A 9,546-nucleotide genomic window follows, 5' to 3' on the forward strand; every position below is an offset into this window, starting at 1 on the left:
ATCAATGAGACAACATGGCAAGACCAAACTCAAATGACCAATTTAAAGATTCACTGTAAGAACTTTCCCCTAAATGCAGCTCCTCACAGGTAATAAATTTAGACTAAGTAAATGTGAAAACATTGTCAACCTGGGAGTAATATGGCTTAAGCCTATAAAAATGATACATATACAACACTTACTTCCAGATTTCTGCCTAAATTTGCCAATCCTGGGTTTAATCAGTGATAAAGTGCCATCATGGAGAAAATTCCAACCATATGTTTGCAGGCTCAGGAAATCTTTACAGTGTCAGCTGCTGCTGAAGTCATATCGCCCCTCCTCCTCCTCCTACATTAATACGCACGCACACACCCCTTACTCTCCGAGACACATGCAAACATGTGTGCACGCACTGCAATACAATACTCACTGGTCACTGGTATCATGTGAATGTATGGAAAGTATACTGCTAGCATATTTCTGTGTGAGCCACTTCGGTATGTTTGTTCAGCAAATGCAAAAGTACACAGGTGATTGGAAAGTTTCCAAACCTTTGAACTTTGAAAGTCTGACAGGATTGCGCTGTGATGTACAGTAGAGTGCTTCGTTGTAGGGGGTGTGCGAGTCGAGCGAAACAGCAGACCGAGAAATAAGGAGAAGACGCTTTATTGTTTGAAGGGGCTGAGCATAAAGAAACCCCCTGTAGTCCAAACTGAGCTGGCTGCCGTGAGTGATTTGACCTCTGAACCCCTGAGCTCCTGTATGCCTCACAGTCTGCCTGCCTGCCTGCCTGCCTGCCTGCCTGTCTGACTGCTTGTTTGTCTGTCTGCCTGTCTCTCTGTTAGCTTGACTATTTGCCTGACTGCCTGTCTTTCATCTGGGAATGTACAAAGGGAAAGAGCTGGCACATAAAGGGAAATCATTCCATCACATCCATCCCCCATCCCCCCCCCCACACACTGATGTACATGTTGTCTCACACATACTGTAAAGTGCATCAATTCACATTAGACAAGCTGCAAACATTCATTTACAGCTTTACTTACTACAGGAAGAGTTTGATCGTATATTTGTCAGAAATAAATAATGTGCACATTAAAACAATTATCTTTGTGTAAGTTTCTGGCAGCTGTTATAAATGATTTTAAGGCTCACAATGTGGGTCTTAAAGTTTCTCTTTGCTTCAGTCTCTCCGGGTAATTTTCACTCCATGGTCTCATTTAATTAGCGGTTTAAAACTGTCATCAACCTGTGTGTGCATATGGGTGTGTGCAAGTGTGCGACAGTACTTTAATTTGTGTGCATGCACTCATATGTGATTTATGTGTGTTTGAGTGTGATCCTGTACATGTGTGCCTACACTTGCGTGTTTTCGTCTTTTGTGTGTGTGTGTGTGTGTGTGTGTAGTAAGCTGACAGCAGCTGTAAAATTCCTCTCTGAGCATCACAGAGGGGAGGCTGATGGGAGCTGACAGGGAGCAAGAGTGAAGGGAGGTGGGAGAGGAAGATGAAGGTGAGAGTGGAGCAAAGGGAGACGGTGGTTGCTAGCTAGTTTGATGATTGAAGGTTTAGTCAAGCTTTGCAGAAATTCTGTACCATTGTCGAAGAATACCAATGTCTTTACTGTTATTGTTTTGACCTCATCAAGTGTAGCCCATACACCTTGGATGTATCAGCTCAGAGTGAAACAACTGTTTTGCCTAAATATTTTCAGATGGTGCAGAAGTCTGGCTTTTGGCCACTGCTGGACCTATTCCCAGTTATTCATAAATCTTACTTTATGTTTTTGAAGACCAATATTTACTTACTTATATTTTAAGTTACAAATAATATAAACTTAAAATGCATCAAGCTGTACTGTATGTCCCCATGCAAAAACTTTCAAAATGGAAATGTATTGTGAAAATTTCACAATTTATAGATTTAGGAATAAGGCTCTGTAATTATTGAAGTTGCACTGGTTTTCATTTGAGCTGGAAGAGAACAAAGCCAAAGAAGACAAACTCTACTGAGAAAGAGGTCAAAAAAAAAGAGAAGTGACTAAAAGAAAAGACGTGATGAGCTGTTACGGAGAACAGTGGACAGTGAATTAGTTAAGAAGTAGAAGTAGCTGCTGTGGATGCTGGTGGAACTGCAGGGGTTGTAGAAGTAAAGAAAATATTTCTAAAATATGCTATCTACCAAAATAATTAATATTAAACTAAAGGTAACCTTTGCTACACTGCTGGAATAAATGTTAACTGAAACTGACCTTTGCTAAAAAATATGAATGAAAAGTATTTTGGCATGAAACCCAACAGCATAAGATAAAGATAAAACCAGGATTACATTAGCAAGCACATGAATATTGTAATATAAGGGTTCTGTGCAAGCCTATGTGTTCAATAGCAGTACTGGTAACTTTGCATGTGTTGATCCTGCATGACACTTTAATTGAATTTAATTTGAATTTGGTTCAGCTTGAGGAGGAAAATCAACATTTATCATCAATTGAACATGACTTGCCAGCATTTAATTCCATTCAACGTGATGGGACTGTTCACATCACATAGAAACCACAAGCACTGGTTCACAGTGTTTGCTGCCATTGACATTGTTCAAGCAAAGCAGTATGGCACATGCTTTGTCTTTAGTAATGTGATTACAACCTCGAGTTGTGAATCACTTTGCTGATTCAAATAGTTTCATTCAACTCAGTTCAAAGATTTGTTGTAACTGACTATGTAGTTTGTTCACTATTTTTTCTAAGCTAAGTGATTGCATCACTACTAAAATGCATTTCAGTACGTACAACAGTAAGTGAACACGTCACTGTTTATTCTGCTGCAATGTTCCATGGGTTATTCTGACTGTATTCAGAACTACACTATAGAAGCACTGTTTATAAGGTTAATATGTTAGCAGCCACTTATTTGTGGCAGTAATCGCATTATGATTGTTTCTGTGGCTTTCACAATCTTTCAATTAGCTTTTAATGAGGAATTAACATACTGTGTATCACGGTTGAGCGAACAACGGTGCTCTCAGTCACCAGTGAGGAGCTCTGCTGATAAAAGTTACTGATTCAGTCAGTGACAATGGTGATTCACTATAGTCAGCTTGAAGATTCAGTGTTTAATATTTGTTTGTACATGTACTGAACACCTCTACTGCAGCCTAGCTGGGTGAGCGGTAATTACATGTCAGCATTAATGTAAAGTCAGATACATGAAGGAAGAAAATGATAGTTGAGAGTGTGTGTAAATGATAATACAGTTTTTCCAAGTGTAATACAAGTCTTTCCTTCAGGAAAACGACAAAAAAACCCAACAACAATAAACTGTACTACCACTGTATGTAACTGGCCAAAAAGAAGTTGCCACCTTATCTGCCTTTTGTAAGTATTAAGTGAGTTGATTTTCAGTTTGTGGATATGTGGCTCTGAACCACTGACAGATTAGGAAATTTGTGGGTTATGACAGAAATCGGTAAAATCACGGAGGCTTAGTTGTTGCAGTTATTTAGGACCAGACAGCAGATCACTGGTACTGTAAGTTGGCCAGCACGTCAGTGGAAAGTTGCACTTGGAACATGTTACTGTACTGCCTCACCCCTCCCTTTCAAATAGCTTCCACTGAACTTGATAATGTATTGGACACGGCTGAGCGACTCAAGCATTAGTCTTCATAATAACCACTGATTAGTGAAGTTATTGTGCTGATGTCAGTGCCCTACATCAGTTGGCCCGAGAAGTGTTGCAGCGTGGGAGGTCTTGTTCTGACCCCGTTTGATCACGTGAGCAGCGATAGTTCACATTGGGACACAATAGCTGACATATTCTGATTAATCTGATTTATAGTGGTAATCATCGTGTTGATCTATTGCTGTCCAAGTAGTGGTTTAGGCTATTAATCCAATCAGTTGCACATTATTTTCGGCAAGAAGTGTCCCATCAAAACACTAGTTACTCTTTGAGTGCATGGATTTCTTTAATTACACTAACAGAGTTAATGGTTTAGGTCACAGGTTACTACTTGAGGTTGTCAGTAATTAAGATAATTATGTTGTATTTTACGTTTATTTTAAAAAACCCATACCTGCAACTTACATACACAGATTGCTTCCACCTCTTTCTTTTTGTTTCTTTTTAATAGGTGTTTGCATTTGGTTATGTTAAACTTGAAGGGACAATATTATCAACTGGCTGATAAAATGCTGATCATTTGTGACACTACAGTATAATGTTTCTTTTCGTCAGATAGTGACTTGTATATTGCTTTTCATGAAATATAGGAAAGGCAAGATAAGTGCAGAGTTATTTGTGTCAGAATATCTCAACATGTTTTGTCAGGGACTAAATGAATACATAAGAAAATGCTGAGCGGCTTATGTTACAGTGTCTAAAAAAGTATTAAACTATATATACTGTTTATGAACTCAAAAATATCCCAGACTGGTTGTAATTGTAGCTAACCTTTCTTGGTTCTAACCTGCATCTCCACAGTTCCTCATGGAACAAAGGGATAAAGTTAACTTGAGAACGCAACAATTCTCTCTCTCTTGTTTGAGAGCCCAAGATGAAAATGAAGGGCTGGAGAATTGCGCTAATTATTAGTAGTGAGCTGTATGTGATCACTGGGGCAGAAAGAGCATCTCTGGAGGGGTGAAACCTAAAAACAAAGTGGCTAGTCTTATGACACTCTGCAGGGGTGAGAGCCTGCTAAAGTTCACCACCTCTGTATTGTGTAAGCAGCGCTGTTATAATAACTGCCTTCATCTTTGCCTGGAAAAAGACTGTAACATTTTTATCAGAGATGGCGGATTATATGCAACTCAAATCAGAGGAACATGTGCAGTAAATGTGCAATAAATTGGCCTTAATGATTAGCAATAAAAACCTCCATCTCTAGAAACGTTGCTTGAATCTTGCACGAATCTAGGATAAATGTGATGCCAGAGTCAGCAGCATTGCCTTCTACTGTACAGTAGCTCTATTTTACAGTGCCAGACCCATAGGAAAGTGTCTCTCTCTTTGCACTCAAACATTTGCATGTCTGCAAACTGGTGGCGGGGTTTCACCCTGTGGGAACCGATGTCTGGCCAAGAGTCTCTGACCCACACAACCCACCAGTGTCCGTAGTGTGGCATGGAACTGGACCTGCTGGCAGGAAGATGAGGAAAGGAACAACGCTCCTCATTTAGCTGTAGACTATGTGAGAATGCTCATACTGCAAAATTCTTGCTGAATGAGTGAAGTAGAATTCACAAGACCTGTCAATTTACCAATTTCTATATTGGTACACTATGTTTATGTTTTCTGTTTTAATGGTAGTACATTTTAACTTCCAGACATACATGATTTGAAGACTAATTTGGTCTTTAAGCAAGAAACTGACCTCTGACCTCCTTTAAGTATTAAGTCAGCATCCGATAATCATATTTCAACATGTTTGGATAGACATTTGCTGCACTGCTTCAGTACTGCTTCACTATTCTACCTCCCAAGAAAAGTGTGCTTAATATCTTGCGACTGTAATACAGAGTGTATGCAGGGTGTGTGGGCTTATACAGTGGCTACCACAGTAACTTCCAATGAACCATGGCAGTTTCAAGGTATCACTGTGGGTCAGCCAAAGTATGAATAGGATCAAGAAGTGCAAACACTGTCCAATTCCACTAAATACTAATACTTTAGTAGGGACAGTAAAGAGAATGATGTACATTCTTGGATTACTGGCCAAGTCCATAACACAGTTAGCTAGTTTGAAATAGAACTCATATTAAACTTTAGAATTTATTCAGTGTAACTAAATGAATAAAGACCAATAAATTCAAACTCAGTTATTTCACTATGTTGACAAACTTTCCTTTTGTAAGTAATCTGATCTCAGTAACAAGTAACCGAATTTGCACCAAAGTGCTTTTCAAAGCTGCACAGACTGAACTTGCTTATATGGATTAAAATGGACAATATCCCTCATTGGCACATAATGCTAACAAACTTTAATTCACCACCAGTCACCAAACCAACAACCCCCTTCACCTCCCAGGATAATCAAAGTATGGAAAGCTCACAGACCACCCAGGAATACACACACAAACACTCATACACACGTGCACTGTCACTGCATGGTGCTGAAGTAGATTGCCCCACTGAATGTGAAGTTGTATTTTTCCATGAAGTCCTGCAAAATTAGTGAAAGCTCAAGACTGAAATATCTTGAGATTATGGCACACTCTGGACACAAGTTTTGCTAGGTGGCCCGATGGGCTAACTGACAAAGAAATGATCATCCACCTGGAAGGCCAAGCCCTTATCTTTGAGCTCTTCAACCATGGCTCCCATCCACAGCTAAGTTTTTGCCATGATTGAGGTGTCTTGTGTTGTCACAAAACCTCTCCACCTTCCTCTATGAAGGCCCTCTATTCTTTTAGTAATGCTTAATTTGTGTAAGTGCAGACAAGCTGAACAGCATCTTACTAATGGGCATTAAAGCAAAGGTTTACTCACAGCAGTGAATTAGTGTCTTTGAATGAATCTGCAAGAGATACAGCAGGTGATTCACAGAATAAGGCCATGAAAGGGAATCATTAGGAGTTTAGAGAAGTCAAAACAGATAAAACATCAAGGCAGGTGATGTAGTTCTCCACTACTGTGATACTGACAGTACTTGAAGTGAAGTAGTATTGCATATAAACTAGACTTAAGATAAAATAAAATAGACTTTGTGTGATAAGCATTTAGCAAGACATTAATGGCTGACCAATAAGAAATTTTACTTAATTTTTGAATTTAAATATAGGCAGGATGTAAATCTCCTCAGGCTTGTCACTAATAGACAAGCTCTTTAACAGCTTTATTGGCAGATTTGTGGTGAGGAGAGCACATTTCATATTTGCTTGCAACACAGTGAGCCAAAGTTCATTTGGATACAGAGGCCCAAACACATTTTATGAGTCTACAGCAGCTTTAATTCATTGAAAGTGGAGCAGCTGCAAGCATTACTTCATGAAAAAAAAACGTACCTGAATACAGATTTTTATATCTTTGTTTGATTTATGCTCATATATTATAAATATCAGTGACCGTGGCTTCATAGAGGTTTGGCAAGTTTGTGGCTGGAAGGTTGCTGGTTTGATCCCCAGATTGGTGGGATAAATCTGGACAAGGAAAGTGAAAAAGCAAGTATACTGGGCAAAGGGAGGGAGGCATTACATTAGACACACCCTCCTCCCAGTGGCTCATCCAGTCCTCTAACAACAATCTCCGTTGGGTAATTTATCACACAGACACACACACACACACACACACACACACACACACATACACACACACAAGAAAAAACAACAACAACAACAATACTCTCCCTGCAATGGACAATCATCACAGGTCATCACCTCCGTCAGCATGTGTCCCCATCAGTGACAGAATAGGTGACCATCCGTAGCAGAAGCCAAGCTTTATTTTGGTTGTGCAGTTCAAAGGTCCTGAGATGCAAGTTGACAGAAGCTCTCATGGCTGCCTCAGTGCTTGTGTCAATGAACCTGAAAATATCTGTTTGGAAGCATCAAACACTGAAAGAAACCAGTGAGTTACAACTATGGCTGTTGAATCAAAGCAACTGAAAACATTTTTCGCTTAGTCGCCAGATAAAAGGTGGTGTCTTGCACTACTTGTTCTTCTCAGTGTATCATTTTTTTTTTGCCAAATTCCAAATTGGCAATACTGAGTTTATTGGCTTGGAGCGCACACCTTTCACAGTTATTTTCTTGTTTCCAAACATTATGCACCTTCCTCCCTCTCATATAATGGGTACCTAACCACCAAACCTCATAAATACTCGAAAATACTGAATTTGTTTTGGTTTTTCCTCAGAGTATAACATCTTGGAAAATCCCTCTGTTGGAAGGTTTCATAAGTAGTTGATCTGTTCAGTATAACAATGAGCAATAAAACCACCAATAAATTCTCTATGAACATATGTCTGCTGTCACTATTATGACTTAAAAAAAGGGCCTCCTTTGGAATGTGGTGTGCCCTCTGACCCCATAGTGCAGGGAGTTTACATATCCATGTCTCCACTAGTAAAAACCACATTCCTACCTTCGATCTGGGTCAAAGATAAAAGATGACCGAGATCTGATGCTGACAAGCGAGACAGATCTAAAATTCAGAGGCAAAATTATTTCTTGGAGGGCTGAGACAAAAAACTGTGCAATAAAATATAACCACAAATTACGACACACAGATGTCAAGTAATTTATTGGAATATCTTTTGATCCGTGCTTCCCTAAACTTGTCTTTTTGGTTGGAAACATTTTGATACATTAATAATGTTGGTTGTTGCTCTTAGTACACAATCACAGGATGTGCATTGTAGGCATGAAATGCGAGGTGCACTCCTCTGCCTTGATTTAGTGAAACCTGCATAAGGAGAAGTGCTGGAGGCATCTTCTTGCTGTCGCTAGACAGCCACAAAGTCAGTTGCTGTCAGTCACTTAGCTAGCGTAGCTAATGTCCTTATCTAATAGAAATCTGAAGTCCTGTCCCACTCAGGAGCAAGCTTTTGTTTCAGCAGTCTCTGTTGCACAATTTGGATAGTCTTTTATCAGTCATTCTGTTAAACTGATACTGAGACTGGGGTAATTTGATCATAGTTTACTGTAAATTGGTATCTGCTTCTGAAATTTAAGACCCTTGCCTTGCCATTATTTGCTTGCATTCAACAGCTATAGTTTCCATTTCTCTTAAATGTGGGAATAATATCAAAACTTCATGAGCGAAGCTGTTGAATGTTCTGGTAGCTATGTTTTTTTCTCTTTACCCCACATAACAAAAGCCTTTACTGTTTTTATCTGATTTTAAAACAAAGAAAAGACTTGATGAACATAATACAACTTGGAGTAATCAGGGCTGGTGGACAAATTCTGCAAAACAGTACTGACAGTATTAAAAAAAGTAATCCATGAAAGCACCGGAACAGCCCTTGAGAGACAAGAACATTTAAACATGGCAATGGCCTCTGGAAGTTGCACATAATCACAAACACTTTCACATGGTGGACATGGAGTACTCAGGAAGATACTTCTCCAGAGAGATGCGGTTATGTAAATTGCTATGTGTATGTACGTTTTTAACATTTTTGTTGCTCAATTCTCTTGTGTCACATGAAAAAGATGGAACAAAATTCTCACCTGCATTGGGATGACATTATTGTTAGTTTTCAAACTTTTCAGTTCGCTTTTCTTACAAATGATGCATTCTAATATCTGCATAAGTCTGCACTGGTGTTGTCTGGGGAAATAGCACACCCTTCCATGGTCCAACTTTCACAAAAGCATAAGAGCTGAAAATCTAGGTAACGATAGTCATTGGTAGTGCAGTAACAGCAATGTTTTATATTACATGGAGTATACAGAATAGTTCTCTTTTATTTGTCAAAATAATAGACACCCTTAATATATTCTAAATATATAATATCAAAAGGCCTATCACATTTTTAAATGGGGTGTTTATGATCAGGTGTTTTTCAGATAGAACCCACTAACTCTGGTTCTATCTGCAGAGGCTTCACAGAAGTGATCA

The sequence above is a fragment of the Thunnus albacares genome, chromosome 8 (assembly GCF_914725855.1).
Source record: "Thunnus albacares chromosome 8, fThuAlb1.1, whole genome shotgun sequence".
NCBI lineage: Eukaryota > Metazoa > Chordata > Actinopteri > Scombriformes > Scombridae > Thunnus > Thunnus albacares.